This window comes from Anas platyrhynchos, chromosome 2 (assembly GCF_047663525.1).
Source record: "Anas platyrhynchos isolate ZD024472 breed Pekin duck chromosome 2, IASCAAS_PekinDuck_T2T, whole genome shotgun sequence".
Taxonomy (NCBI): Eukaryota; Metazoa; Chordata; class Aves; order Anseriformes; family Anatidae; genus Anas; species Anas platyrhynchos.
The window spans coordinates 91903757-91919894 of NC_092588.1; the positions used below are offsets into that span (position 1 = coordinate 91903757).

Below are 16138 nucleotides of genomic sequence, written 5' to 3' on the forward strand. Positions count from 1 at the left end.
CCTCTCTAGGGACAGGCCAACACAGGACAGTTTTCAGGGACACATCAAGAAGATTGCAGTTTCTCTGATGTTTAACTTTAAAAGGCCATGAACCTAGTTTTAGGGCCTTGCTGGTTGAAGATCACGGCCACCAGAGGAGGAGCACCAGGTGAGGACAAGGCCTTTACAGCCCATAATAGCCCTGAGGGGTCACACCTATGGCCTTTCCCCATCCCTGCCCACACCCTAGCAGCTCCATTTCAGCTTCTTTCAGAGCCTGCCTTTATGGGTGGCTGATTTCTGTTGCTGCAGGTGTGATATATGGAGTAATAATTCATGTCAAGAAGATGGTTGTTGTTAATAAAGAAGCGGGAGATGTGGGAGTGTGGCCATGGGGGTTGGCAAGCCCCATGGTTGATGATAACATCAAGCTCTTAAGGATGAGGCCACTAGGAATGCAAACAGTTTAGAGGGAACAAAGAAGGGTGATTCAGGAGATGCCATGCTGTCTGGGGTTTCTTGTTCTCCAGCCATTAAGGCATGGAAATTGCTGGGTGTTTGCTGTTGCCAGGCAAAGCTGTTTGACCAATGAAAAGTTGTTTGAAAAGGACTGCTGTGGGGAGAAGGGTATAGGTGGGGAACCTGTCCTCAAAAAAAAAAAAAAAAAAAAAAAAAAAAAGGCAACACGATTTAATGAAGTTATGTCATCAACAAAGAAGCAGAAAGAAGGAATGAATAGGGACAGGCTAGAAGAACAGGGACCAGGACAGGAACAGGAACATTGATTGCCTCATGAAGACAGGTTTGGCCAAACTCAGCAAACTGCTCAAAGAAACTTGTACAGAAAGTCGCTGGAAATAGGCACACTGGAGCTGGGAAGAAGCTCAAGTTGAGAGAAGCGGAGCCATGCACACAACTGCCCCTTGCTGGTTAGCAGATGCGCATTATGGGGAATCATACGTCCTTAGCAACAAAGACTGTCCTGGTAACCTTACAGCTTATTCTCTTTATTAGCAATCAGATGGTTTATGATTCTGAAATATGGGACCAAATTGAGCTCAATGTGTGGGACAAGGTGTGTGTGACCTCAAACTGGGGTTTGAGGTCAATGTGTGGGCACCTCGCGAGCAATCTCTGAGGCCTTAAAGAGCCATGTGGGGCCACAATCAGAAACGTGTGGTTTGCCAGATAGTGAGGGAGCTGCAGGCTTGTCCACTGATCCTTCTGCTACACCAGCGGCCCCCCCACCACTACTGCCATCGTAGGCCCCTCTGCTGTTTCGCCCCCTGTTGACCTGGACGTGCCTTTTGACCCAGGCCCTATTGGCCTTGAAAAGGAGATGGAAATGTTTCCCTTCAATCCAGGAAGAATAGGATACATAATGCCCGAAAGCCGAGTTGCTTAACAACCTAAAGCGAGACTTATTGTTCCCACGACTAGCCCTGGAATTCTCTGGTGTTTGTAATCAAGAAAAGGAATGGAAAATGGAGACTGTTATATGATCTGAGAGAAATTAATGAAGTCATGGAAGATAGGAGAGCACTTCAACCAGGATTATGAACTCTAACTATGCTCCCCCAGTCATGGACATTAATAGTAATAGACTTAAAGGATTCTTTGTTAAACGCTTGCCAGAATTCAGAAAACTTTGACATGTTTATGTTTCAGTTTATACCTTTTCTGATTGTACATATGTATAGGCGTACTTGGGTTTAATATGTAAAAGCAATGTTCTGTATATTTAGAAAGTTCAATGTTCGTGTGTGCGTGTTGGTAGAACATAGACTCCCCGCGCACCCAGCACTGTTTACTCGCCTTTTATAAATATTACTAAATTGAGATTGAGTTGTGTCTTCGTGTATAACAAATTGATGACCCCGATGTGATCTTCTTGGACTTTGGATCTGCGACCAGTAAAGGGAGGTGCCCCACATAGTGACCCTTGTGGAAAGTGGTGCTAGAGTCTAACCTGATTTCGAACATAAGAGGCAAGTAAAGAACCAAGAGTTCTCCCTCTGTGACCCATAATTCTGCGTGTGAAGACCCAAATGAAGAGGATTTGTGAGTATACCATTCAGTTGGGGTGGGATTCGGTTGTGTGACTGTGTGTAAGGGTGTGACTGAAACAGAACTTAGTTCCGAAGCTAAGAATTCGTGGGTGGGTTAACCACTTGCAAGATACCTCTAGACACAGACACAGCCAGGGATTCGGAACCTCTTTGAGGGTTCCAGGAATTTGGAACTTCTTTGAAGGTTCCAGGATGGGTCAGGAGAAAAGGGTTCCATAACTGGAAGTTGGAAGGTTGAGTCTACTCCTGGAGATCTGAAAGTTAACCTTAAAAGAACTTGAAGTATATCAGGCATAGCTACCCTTTGAATGCTAATTTTATGTATATTAAAACTTGTATCTGGGGACCCCAAAACCCCACAGGGGGAGTGGCACCTTTGGTAGAGGTAAAAATATATATGTCCAAAAAATAGAACGAGGTTGACGTGGTGTTGTTTTCCATGTATCAGTAGTGGCGGAGAAGTCAATAAAAGTCATTATTTCTGTGGGTGTGCGCCTGGAGGCTGGAGCTGTGTATGTTGGGGTACATGGCAGAAGGAATCTAGTTTGTGCACTGGATTAAAGGCCTATCTTAAAAAGGGAGAAATAAAGAAAGAGACTGGAATAAAGTTCAAGAGACTGTAATCCAGTGAACTTTAATATTTATAATCCATGTGAGTTAAAACAGAGGAAAGAAACCCAATATGCAATTGCAGTTGGAGGAAAGGGAAAAGATTTTGGGACTACTAACAATCCCGTGCTTGATTTCTTGTATTACACTCCTTGTATGGAGAATAATAATCCAAGGAATGCAGTTTACCACAATCCCAGTGGAAAGTCCTCAAGAAGACAGAGTCTCTCTTATGGTTCAATTGGCCTTGGCCAAATTTGAAGCCAAGACATGAATTAATGAGATTCAAAAGAAGAGGTGGGATTGTGATATATGGAGTAATAACTCATGTCAAGAAGATGGTTGATATTACTAAAGAAGGGGGAAATGGGGGAGTGTGGCCATGGGGGTTGGCAAGCTCCATGGTTGATGATAACATCAGACTCTTAACGATGAGGCCATCAGGAATGTAAAAGAGTTTATAGGGGACAAAGAAGGGTGATTCAGGAGATGCCATGCCGTCTAGGGTTTCTTGTTCTCCAGCCATTAAGGCATGGAAATGTTTTAGTAAATATTCTAAAAAATAATTTTAAATGAATATTTATGAATAATAAATATATTCATATATTTATAAATACATATATATATATTATGTATTTATAATTATATAGATATATAATATAAATACATATAAATATTACTAAATTCAGATTGAGTTGTATTGTCATTTATAACACAGGTATGTGTTTATATGTTTTGGTGTGCACCTGGCTCTGTGCTAGCCCTGGCCTGTCTGGCAAAAGTTAATCACGTGCCACCCCTTCGTGTGAGTCTTGTATTGCGGTTTGCATTATACTCACTGCATGGCTGGTGTTTGCCTGCTTGCTGTGTTCAAGCTAGTAATTGTCTAGCTGTCATAGTCAAGTCATAGTCTAGCTGTGTACAAGTTAGTCAAAGGATCAGATGACCCTTTGTGTCATCTTTGTAAGTCAAGGGGGTCTTCACCTGAGGTCGTCTTCTTCTGCTGACCAAGTTGTCCCAAGCTGGAGGTGGCTGTTCTCTGCCAGCTGAGGCATGGCTGGTGGTAATGGTGCAGGACTTCATTGGAGCTTGCTGTTTTCTTTTCATAATGTTAGCAGGGTCAGCTGAAGAATTTAAAAGGAGAGGGTCTAACTTCCTACGTTGGAAAATGGGTGTGTTGGTAACTCTGGGAGTCCTTTCTAGCCTTGTATTTGCCATTCACTTCCCCTGTGGGAGGCCTGAAGGAGCAAAAGTAATCTACTTCCCACTGCTTAGCTGTATTTATTTTCCACTGCCTGCCTCTCTGCCTGCAGCACCACTAATGTTCCCAAAGCACCTGAAGTCATTTATTTTCTACCTCTGCCTGTGGCGGTGGTATTGCACCCTAGAAGGTTTTGTTTGAAGCCTTCTGGGCTTTGTTGGGAGTGCTCTAGGCATGTGAGAAAATAAATAGACTTGGGAGCAGTATGTGTTAAATCCACAGCGGGTATCTCCACTGCCAAGGTTTGTTTATGTTTTCACTTTTAATAAGTGTACATAGATATATTGCTAAGTATCTAGTAGACAAACATACTCTAGATGCTGAAAACTTGTTGCTTGTATGGTCCTCTCAGGAGCAGTTTGAACAGCATCATCTTCCCTTTATAAACACTGTAACATTTCTTTAAGAACTTAGATTACTTTTGATGGCCTTCATTTAATTAGGAAAATCTCTTTTATGTTTGTCTTGTTTTATGAACTCACCTGGGTCATCTGAAGTCTTACGGGAGTAAGGAGGATGCTTGGTTGTTACTGGGGTTGTTCAGGCCTTGCTGCTTTGAACTGAGCATGTGTGCGTAGATCAACATTCAGGGTTTGGGGAAAGACCAGCTGAGGAAAGGAGCCAGTCAGTTGGGTTTTTGTAGAATGATGAGGTTTGGAGTGATTAAATGGTTGCAGGCTTCAAAGGTAACAAGACTTCCATTTTTCTTTGTGATTATAAATGGCTGAGGATCAAAATAAGATGATTTATTTCCATAACTGACTGCTCAGGAAGTGCCTGGTTCATGCTTTGAATAACTCATGTGTTTCCCCTCCTTCATTCAAAATCAGCTTCTGCTGATTTCTTGTAGATGTACCTACACACAAATATATTAGCTGTTCCCTCAACCCAGCTGGTGTCACTAACATGACTTCTAGATCTACACCAGCAGCTCTTTTGACTGCTGTCATTAAAAACACACAAATAAACTAAAAAGTCACTGGCTCCAAGGTGATCTGGGCTGCTGTCTCCAGTTCATAGCCAGCCTGGCCTCAAGTGGTGCAACCAGTTAAGACCTGAAGATGGCATGTGGAATGCAAAGCCTGTTTTCCTTTTACTACTTTTGGGCTGTCTTTTGTGCTTTTCCCTTTTCCTTCTCCCCCTGTGTTTGCCAATGGAGGCATGTGCTTCTTTGCTGACAACTGGTTAAGACTCAAGCTGGAAAAAGCTCATGAGATATTTAAAACTTCTGTAATCTAAGCACCCATGTAACTTCCCTATTTACCACAAGGGAGATAAATCCTCTACCTAACTGTCAGGTAAGCCCAGCAGAGGAGGTGGAAATAAGACAACAAGCTGTGCATGACCATCCGGTCCCTGCTGATCCTTGCAGGTGTTACTGGGAGCACACTTTGCTTTTTCTGGTGTTGGAGATGTTGCCTGGATCTTTTGCAGGGGCTTTTGGGATCTTTCCAGGCACTCTGGTGCTGAGCAAGTCCTCTTTGCTCAGCGAAGTCAGCTGAGGTGACAAAAGCAGTTTGAGCAATTGATACAGCTTAAAGTTACAGATAAACAAAGGGAACTTCTCATCAAAGGCTTCAACATTTTCTGTAATGTTGTTGCCCCCGAGTTTGCTCTCCCGATGACCCTCAGTTAGCCTGTGCTCACCGGGTTCATAGGAAAACCTCTTTTTCTGTTGAGGAGGGGGTGGAGGAGGAGGAAAAACTTATAAGAAATTGGTCCTATTTTTCCTGAAATTGAAAGACATGAAGCTTTCCAGAACATAATGTCAATCTGGTCTTGTTATGGAGTAAGATCAGTGCTGTATATAAATAGAGATATTAGAAGAAAAACTTCACAAAATAATGTCTTGTTCCCATGCAAGCTGGGATGGCTGTGTAATAAATACAAAGCATCTGGTGTCTTTAATGTGCTACAAGAAGCCATTTAAAAACAAATACCCCACAAACTTCTACTGAGCTTCTAAAAAGCTATGAAATGAAAAATAACAGCTGATTCTTATGACTTTTTTATTGCTGGGGGGTTATATATATTTGGGGTATTTTTGTTTTGGACTGTTTGACACACACACAGCCCTGTGCGGAGGGCGTATGTAAGATGAGAGCAGCTCTAAAATCCCTCTTTGGGAGGTTTCTGAGCACACAAACTCTGCTGTAATTGACATTGCAGCATCTCCCTGTCTCTCTTTAAAATTGAAACATCAAAAATGTTTTCTCCAGTGTGCTCCCCCAGGCCATAATTCAGCCACCAAAGCCTGGTGGCAGTGGGGGCAACTTGCAGGAGGTGAGGGATGGCACTCCATGAACTTCAGAGCCTCTCTGTTGAGGATGTGCCCAAGCCAGCTTCTCCTCTAGGTCCTGCTGAGGACTCATGCAGGTGTGGCTCACAGCATTTGTCTCCAGGAAAAAGCAGACTTCTCAAACAAGAAGTGTAGTATTGAGACTTTTCAGAGTCCTGAATTGCTCACCTCAGGTGGGGTAATGAGCTGCAAAGCAACAAGGCATTCGGTAAGAAAACTTTCTCAAAAAGGCAGTATTTCTCAACTTGCCAAGACTGGGCATTTACCTGCTATTTAGTCAGCACCCATCAGGATAGCAACTAATTGAAGCCAAAGGGACCACTCACAGCAGAACATACCAGGCAACATGAGTAATGGTAATACTATTTGGCCTTTAATTAGTCATTTACAGTTTACTTCAGAGCTAGAGAGCTCTGGTTGTATCCACTGCTCCTGCATGTGAGCTCCTTGTGGATTAATTTGTTGCTCCCACAAAAGGTATGAAGGGCTGGTGACTGCAGAGCTGCTCATGTCTGCAGGTGTTTGCCCCACTCTTACCCCTTCCATTCATCACCAAGAAATCAGGATTTTTCTTCCTCCTTTGCCACAAAGTATCTGGGGTGTCTCAGGTGTCTCAAGTAAATCTTGCTGATTTGTCTCAGTGCCTGCTAAATTACAGCAGCTTTGCTGCAGGATAACAAGCTGGGCTGCCTCCCATCTGGTTTCTTTGCTAGCTATCCAGCTGTTAGCCTGACCAAGAGAGTGTTGTGGATGTCTGTCACAACACAGGGTGTTTTTTTTTTTTTTTTCCCTTCTCATTCCTTATGTTGCTGTAAATATATTTGATTAGGTTTGAACATATGAAGCCTGTGGGAATTTAAATTCTTTGTTATTGCCCGTTAACATCTATGCAGGGAGACTGATACTCAACAGGGCTCATTGGGGATTTTTTTTAATTATTATTTTTATTTTTTTACTGCTGGGTTTGTTTCTTTTTGTAACAGATCTTCCTGGAAACAGATTTTGGTTCTCCTGTTGCTGTCTGTGTACTTTAACAGGTAGATAGACTACTTCAGTGACTGCCACTGCTGAAGAATGTTGGATAGGCAAACGGGGTTAGTGGTAAGCTTTAGAGCACGCTTAGCCTTGTGGCCCTTGAGGTGTGGGGTCTTTGCTGGGACCCATGGCTGTTGTGGTTTTGTGTGGATTGCTGCTGTGGTGTTGCCTCTGTGCATTAGATTTGACATTGCTGTAAGTATAGAGAGGTGGCTTACTGTTCATCAACTTCACTGTTTATCTCAAACACGTCCCCCTGCTATGTAAAAGCTCCTTATAAACTTGTGTTGGAGTCTTTCTGTGGCTTTGTCTCCTTGTTTCTGTTTGTGCTTAGCATGAGCAATTATACATGTATGTATTGCAGTTGCCTTCTGTTGTATCAATCCTTGTTTGTTCTGAAAAATTAATCTTTTGAAAACATTTTTCACCAATACATCTTTCTGTACTATTACTGAAAGCTAGTCTCATCTTCATGCTTTCTCAGTGCTCGCTTTAGAAAATGTGATTATGTCTGAGGAACCCATTTAGTACCTTTGGTCTTCTGCTTATCTGCTGGTGAATCATCAATAGGAGATGCTCTCATTTGAATTCTAAGTGGGCATAGCTTCAAAGGAAAGCACAGTGGGCACTTCAGGTCAACGTTGTGCTTGAGTACAATAGCAGCAATTAACCCAAACGTGATTGCTGCAAGATCTGTTTATTCCCATCAAGGATGTCCTCAAACAGAGCCTGCGCTGTGAACTACCAGACCTAGGGGTGGGACGGAATCTGCTGAGGGGAGGTGGGCATAGCAAAAGGATGTACGTTTCGTCCACTTCTGTAACAGATTTAGATCCTGTCTAAAGAGCTGGCAAAAATAACAGCCAGTACTGAAGTACATCTTCTCCCAGCTCTAATTTGTTTATGAAGCTGGAAGGCATTGTTTCCTTCCCTTTGTCCCCTTCTCCTGTAGTCTACAGCTGCTGAGGAATTTTATAAGAATGTGTAGCTGTAATTCTTGTTAAATGGGTGAGAAAAATGAACTGCGAACAGTCATGTACTTTATCAATTAGCAGATTGCAGCTGGAAAAAGAATTACGTCTACCTGTCCTCAACAGTTTCATGTTTACTGGATTTATTGAGCCCATTCCTCCTGGCTGAAACATACATCTGGGTATGCAAGATTTCCTGCTGCTGCCTCATATATGTGAAGCAGAGGATTTAAAAATCAATCCTTCTGAGGAGCAAATATTTTCAGCCCTTCACTCTTTCACATTTCTGCCTTTTCATTCTGTTCTCCAAGCTGTGAAAGTGCTTAATTTCTCTGTGTTTGACTGTCACCCCAGATAATGAGACTCGTCAGTCACGGGATGGATAGGAAGTTTATGTTCTGTGCTTTCTCTGTAGGGACACGTCTGTCCTCAGGCAGTTCTGTTTTTTAAGTAGCACGGGACTTTAGTGGGAAGAAAGGTGCTTTAGATTAGGAATGATAAAGTGTATCTAGTAAAGGTTTCTAAGAAATGTGGTTCCCTAAATTCCTTCAACTGTGCATTAATAGGGCTTTGTGTCAGCAAGCATCCAAAGGTAGAGTTTGGTGGAGACAGCACAAAAGGGTATGGGTGACCTAGAAGGCCTTCTTTCCTTACGCTGCTCTGGTTGGAAGGGTGACCTCTGGTTTTGACCGGAGGTCCATAAAGAAAGAGGTAGACTTTATCTACACTGCAAACAAAACCGTGGGGTGTACCTGGGCTCTGACACAGAGCTCCATGCATTGCTCCCAGTAGCAGTTTTTTATGTGTGATTACTCATTTTTCCCTTGGTCCCTTAGGCTGTTCCCATCATCATGGTGTTGGGATGTCCCAGGGCTTTTGCAGTTTGAATCAGCTCATGCTGAGTGGTTTCCCTGAATATAACAACTAGCTGGCTTGCTCCGTAGCACAAACATTTGTGATTTACCACAGGCATTCAGCACCACTTGGAGCCAAGTTGTCCTGGTTTTAGCTAGGATAGAGTTAATTTTCCTCCTAGTAGCTGGTAGGGTGCTATGTTTCGGATTAGGATGAGAAGAGTGCTGATAACATGCTGATGTTTTAATTGTTGCAGAGCAGTGCTTACACTAAGGCAAGGACTTTGCAGCTTCTCGCTCTGTCCTGCCAGTGGGTGCAGCAGGAGCTGGGAGGGGACAGGCCCAGGACAGCTGACCCAAACTGGCCAAAGGGGTATTCCATACCACCTGACATCATGCTAAACAATATATAGGGGTGGCTAGACTGGGTCGGGGGGGCGGCTGCTTGGGGATAGGCTGGACATCGGTCAGCGGGTGGTGAGTGATTGCAGTGTGCATCACTTGTGTTGTACATATTGTTATCATTTTCTTTTCTATCCTAATAAACTGTCTCTATCTCAAACCGTGGGCTTCTTTTTCTCATTTCTTTCCCCCATTCCAGAGAGGGAGGGGGGAGGGTGAGCAAGTGGCTGTGTGGTGCTGAGCTGTCAGCCAGGTTGAACCACAACACAAGTTATGTTTGCTTCTGGTCAGATATGGAGTGCTTGGCCTTGCCAGTTAGAAGGTGACAGCCACATGGAGATAGCTGACAATCTGTGGTCATCCATTGCTTCATAGCCTTGGTTCAAACGCTAGGGAAAGTACCCAGACCTTTGCCAAACAGAGATCAGCTCAACTGGCGGGCGAGGAGTGATGCATCATGGGAGGAGTCCTGTAGGTACTCTGAGCCTAGATGACTTAGAGTTGGCATGGTAGGTGCTGCTGAAAGGGTGTTCATGAAGTGAACGGAGAACAGGGATATTAGGTTGTGGAGCAAGCAGGAGATGGCTACATAATACAGTGACGTGTCCTGGTTTTCAGATCTGGGTGAGAAGCATATAAACCAATAACGAATCTAGAAGCACCTTGTACATGTGTTATTGAGATTGGTATCACTCATCATGCGTAACTGATAAAGAGAAGCTGTAATATTGACTCCTAATGAAAGGTGATAAACACCATCCTTTTTTTTTTTTTTTTTTTTTTTGAGGAGTCGTGGTGGTGTTGATGCTGGTATGTGGAGCCAGTCAAGTATTTTGAAGTGACCTTCACACACAGCAGTAGGCAAGAGGTTGGATAAGAGTCCCGTGGAAAGGAAAGTGGCTCAAAGCCTTTCTCATGGTCTTGCTGACTGGGGTAAGCAGTTTCCCTCTTTAAACAGATCAGCCCCATGTTTCTGAGAGATTTTGCTTTCTTTTCCAGTTATCTGCTGCGTTAGGGCATTCTGGGAAGACATTTTGTGATGTCCTGAAAAAGTTCAGCAAATGCATATAATGTTTCTCAGTCTTAAACTCTTCCCCTGCCACTGAGGGAACCTCAGGGATTTTGCTTTCTTATTAATGAAAACTACAGGTGTATAGGAATTTAACTTCATAAGCTCATGAACTTGAGGCAAATTTCCTCCAGTTTTCTATGGCTCTAATCTCAATAGACTTTGATAATATAAGAACAGGGAAAGGACAGCTTGTTGTGATGGACAGTTTAATCTTACCTGCCTGCTGTGAAATATACTGGCAGATCTGGAGAACTGCAAAGTATAAATTGCCTTTTTAATACTGATAAACAGTAAGGGTGGAGGGGTGGGTGGGTGGGAGGGAGAAATAAAAATTTTAGGAAATATTACATCTTAATTGTAGTTCTCTGCTGGGATCAACAAATCTGGTTCATCCTTGATCTTCCCCTGTTTACTAAGTCTCTCAGCCCCACCATAATTATTTCCTTAACCCTTAAGAGGTTGGTGCCATAATCTGGAGCACAACAGTAATTGTATAACAGCTTGATGATGACAGGTTCATGTTTATTTTGTGACCAAAACAACTGGTCAGATAAGCATCCTTGTGATTTTTTTTAAGGAGTTTGTAAGCAAACTCATAATCTAAATGATGCCTTAATACAAGGAGAGGGAGGTTGTAAATAATTCCCCCCTCTCTCCCCCCCCCCCCCCCCAAACCTTACAAGAGGGTAAACTGAATTTCTTTCTACTTCAGCCCCCTTGCATGGGAAAGGAATAACAAGGGAAATAGATGGAAAATACTTAACTTGGTTTAATCACAGAACTGTAGGGATGGCAGTGACACTTCATGACTTCATCATGCTAAGCCCTTCATTGTACCCTGAGAATAGGCAGAATCATTTTAGGAACTCATTACCATGCCTTGCCTCTCTATCATAAGGCATTAGATGGGTCTTTGCATATTGTCAGGCTGGTCTGACATAGGTGAGATAAGTCCTACAACCTGTCAGTTTATGACCAAGTGGCCTACAGGTGCCATGGCTTGGGAATACAGACACTATGGAGGGGGGAGATTTGTTTGAAAAGGTCTAACATGGGAAAAGAGAATGAAATTGAGAGTAGACAGAATATCAGAGCGATGTTTCCCAGCAGTGAGGTCTGACTGCAGAATACATCTGAGGAAACAGCAGAAATACTCTTACGTGTGGTGTGTGTATTTTTAAAAAACAAACCCACAAATGTGCATACTGTCCTTTAAAGGAGGAGCAGCTTGCTAAGTGGTGACTTGTGCATTAGTTGATTGATTGCAGTCTAAGGAATGGGCCCAAGTGTATTTCATGGGGATGGATATCATCACTAATCCATCCAAGAAGAGGCACCACTGGTACGTCTAGAGAAAATCATCCCCTTCAGAGGAATGGGATCTGCCATCCCCCATGGCATCGTGTGGAAGGGGTAATGCTAGCCTCTGAACTTCTTTCTCTAACACCTACATAGGTCGCTGGTGGTTCCCCAGGCAACTAATTTGCTGTGGTGTGATGGGGAAGGGCGACTTTGTGTTTTAAGTGCAACCTGCCTCTACCTTCTGCAATTGTTTGTGCGAGGCTAGGAGGACAGGTAGGTGTGGAGGCATCCCTTCCTTTCAGAGCAGAAAGGGGCTTGTTTGGTTTTACTCATGTTATAAATGAAGTCTCAACTCAATCTGAATTTAGTAATATTTATACTTAGGTATAAAAGGCAAGTAAACAGCGCTGGGTGTGCAAGGAGTCTACGCTCCACACGCACATACGAACATCAAACATTCTAAATATACAGAACATTGCTTTTACATACTAAACCCAAGTATGCCTATACATACGTACAATCAGGAAAGGTAACAAACAATCCTTTAAATTCCATAACTTAACAGTCTCCATTTTCCATTCCTTTTGAACAATATGTCTTGCTTTAAGTTGTCAAGCAACTCGGTCTTGAGGCCTTATGTATCCCGTTCTTCCCGAATCGAAGAAAAGCATACCCATCTCCTTTTAGGACTGGGTCAAAAGGCACGTCCAGGTCAACAGGGGGTGAAACAGCAAAAGCCTTCGATGGCTGTAGCAGCAGAGGGACCCATGGCATAGCAATCGGATCAGTAAAGGAGCCCACAGCTCCCTCACTGTCTGGCAAACCACGCGTTTCTGACTGTGGTCCCACACAGCTCTTTAAGGCCTCAGAGACTGCTTGCCAGGTGCCGAGCAATCCCACTGTAACCTTGTTATTTTTAGTTGCAGAGTCCCACACCTTGACCTCAATTTGGTCCCATGTTTCAGGCTCATAAACTGTCCAGTGGTTAATAAGGAGAATAAGCTGTAAGGTTACCAGGACAGTCTTTGTTTCTAAGGACGTATGATTCACCATAATGCGCATCTGCTTACCAGCGAGGGGCAGTTGTGTGCATGGCTCCGCTTCTCTCAACTTGAGCTTCTTCCCAGCTCCAGTGTGCCTATTTCCAGCGACTTTCTGTACAAGTTTCTTTGAGCAGTTTGCTGAGTTTGGCCGAACCTCTTTCTTCATGAGGCAATCAATGTGTCTGTTCCCGTCCTGGTCTCCGTTCTTCTAGCCTGTCCCTATTCATTCCTTCTTTCTGCTTCTTTGTTGATGGCAACACAATTTAATGAAGTTATGTCTTTTTTTTTTTATCTTGAGGGCTGGCTCCTCTCTTATACCCTTCTCCCCACAGCAGTCCTTTTCAAAACAACTTTTCATTGGTCAAACAACTTTGAATATAACAACAACAGCAAACCCCCAGAAACTTCCATGCCTTAATGGCTGGAGAACAAGAAACCAGAGACTGCATGGAGTCTCCTGAATCACCCTTCTTTGTTCCCTCTGAACTCTTTTATATTCTTGATGGCCTCATCATTGAGAGTCTAATATTATCTCATCCTTGGGGTTTTTCAACCCCCATGGCCACACTCCCAAATCTCCCCCTTCTTCATTAATATCAACCATTTTCTCGACACAAATTACCACTCCATATATAACACTCGTGCTTAACATGTGCAATAAATTTAAAGATCCCATTCAACTTAGAAGAAGTCCCGTTCACATGTTACACCATTATTAACAGAGACAATGGGACAAACATTGGTATCCTGTTAATTATGGGCATGCTAATGATATACATTTCTGGAGTCAAATAGCACTGTAATTCTGTTTCCTGTCTTAAGTTTGTGCTTTGCTGTTTGAAATGTTAATGAAGCCAGTATTCTCAAAGGTCATCCTCTGAATATATCAACTGCTTTTTTATTTTGTTTTGGAACAATTTAAATGAGATTTCGTTCCTAATGTTGCTAACAATGTTAACTTTTCTGTTTAATTAACGAAAGTGTAGGAACACGTCTTTGCCCTGGTCAGTAAGCTAAATGAGAAAGCTCTGTGGTCTCCTTGAAGTTATTCCTTGGCGTTTTCTTCTGTGGTGTGTGTCCTGTTGCTCCTGTTTCCCCCAGCAGCTCCAACTTCTTTCTCTTCATGGACTCTGTGAAAGAATGGTTTAAAAAAAGAAAAAGAAAAACAAAAACAAAAAACAGGAAAGTGCAAATTTAGCAGAACTGAACATTGTATTTTCCAAGGAGCTATCTATCATCTTCAGAAAGTTTTAGTTCATCACAAATACTAAAGAAAAGAACTGGTAATCGCTGTTTCTGGCTAATTGACAGAATTGTGTCGTGAAAGAGGGAGAATTTCTGCACTGCCTTTGCTGATGACACTTGAAGGTTGTTTTAAACTTTCTATTTCTACTAAATTAAGAGATTGTCCCTTGCCTGTGTTCATCATTAATCCAGTAGGTTGATTTTTCACTTGTTTTTAGTACTGTTAGATGACAGGGAAGAGGCAACTGTAAAGAATGTTTCCATCAACACAATTTGTGTGATAAAGCTCTTCAGGTTTGTCATATACACCTTAATATTGTAAAGTAGTGCCTGATTGGGCCCCATTTTGCAGTGGGCCCCACAACCGCCATGTGGGGCCACAGTCAGAAACGTGTGGTTTGCCAGACAGTGAGGGAGCTGTGGGCTCCTTTACCGATCCGACTGCTACGCCATGGGCCCCTCTGCTGCTACAGCCATCGAAGGCTTTTGCTGTTTCGCCCCCTGTTGACCTGGACATGCCTTTTGACCCAGGCCCTATTCGCCTTGAAAAGGAGATGGATACGCTTTTCTCCGATTCGGGAAGAACAGGATACATAAGGCCCAAAGGCCAAGTTGCTTAACAACCTAAAGCACAACATATTGTTCCCATGACTAGCCCTGGAATTCTCTGGTGTTTGTAATCAAGAAAAGGAATGGAAAATGGAGACTGTTAAGTCATGGAACTTAGAGGAACTTAAACCATTGTTTGACACCTTTTCTGATTGTATATATGTATAGACGTAATCGGGTTTATTATTAGTATTTATTATTATTACTAAATTATTTATTACTATTTATTTATTATTACTAATTTATTATTAATAAATTCAAATTGAGTTGAGTGCTTCATGTATAACATTAATAAAGAGAATAATAATCTGTAAGATTACCAGGACAGTCTGTAGCCCCACACAGCTCTTTAAGGCCTCAGAGATTGCTCCCGAGGTGCCGAGCAATCCCACTGCAACCTTGTTATTTCTAGTTTCAGAGTCCCACACCTTGACCTCAGTTTGGTCCCATATTTCGGAATCATAAACCATCTGATTGCTAATAAAGAGAATAAGCTGTAAGGTTACCAGGACAGTCTTTGTTGCTAAGGACGTATAATGCACATACATCTTTGTTGCTAAGGACCATAATGCACAGCTGCTTACCAGCGAGGGCCAGTTGTGTGTACGGCTCCACTTCTCTCAACTTTAGCTTCTTCCCAGCTCCGGTTCACCCATTTCCAGTGATTTTCTGTACAAGTTTCTTTGAGCAGTTTGCTGAATTTGGCCGAACCTGTCTTCATAAGGCAATCAATGTTCCTGTTCATGTCCTGGTCCCTGTTCTGCTAGCCTGTCCCTATTCATTCCTTTTTTCTACTTCTTTATTGATGATAACTTAATTATATCGTATTGCCTTTTCATCTTGAGGACAGGCTCCGCTCCTATACCCTTCTCCTCACAGCAGTCCTTTTCAAACAACTTTTCATTGGTCAAACAACTTTGCCTGGCAACAGCAGACACCCAGCAACTTCCATGCCTTAACAGCTAGAAAACAAGCAACTGGCTGGAGAACAAGCAACCCCAGATGGAATGGCTCTCCTGAATCACCCTTTGTTCCTTCTAAAGTCTTTATATTCCTGATGGCCTCATCCTTAAGAGCCTGATGTTATCATCAACCATTGGGCTTGCCGACCCCCATGGCCACACTCCCACATCTCCCCCTTTATTAATATCAACCCTCTTCTTGACACAAATTATTACTCATATATCACATTAACAATCAGGTAGCTTATGATCCTGAAACATGGGACCAAATTGAGGTCAAAGTGTGGGACTCTGCAACTAGAAATGACAAGGTTGCAGTGGGATTGCTCAGCACCTGGTGAGCAGTTTCTGAGGCCTTAAACAACCATGTGGGGCCACAGTCAGAAACGTGTGGTTTGCCAGATAGTGAGGGAGTGCGGGCTCGTC

At 42.9% G+C, this 16138-nt stretch overlaps 1 long non-coding RNA gene across 1 annotated transcript in view; it reads left to right on the top strand.

The window, feature by feature from the left end:
- Positions 1-1904: 1904 nt before the first annotated feature.
- LOC106015575 (uncharacterized) overlaps positions 1905-16138 on the top strand; it is a 30877-nt gene continuing 16643 nt past the window's right edge. The window contains exons 1-2 of the long non-coding RNA XR_001187693.5: positions 1905-2040; positions 10267-10412. This is a non-coding gene — a long non-coding RNA (uncharacterized lncRNA). The remainder of the gene's footprint in view (positions 2041-10266; positions 10413-16138) is intronic.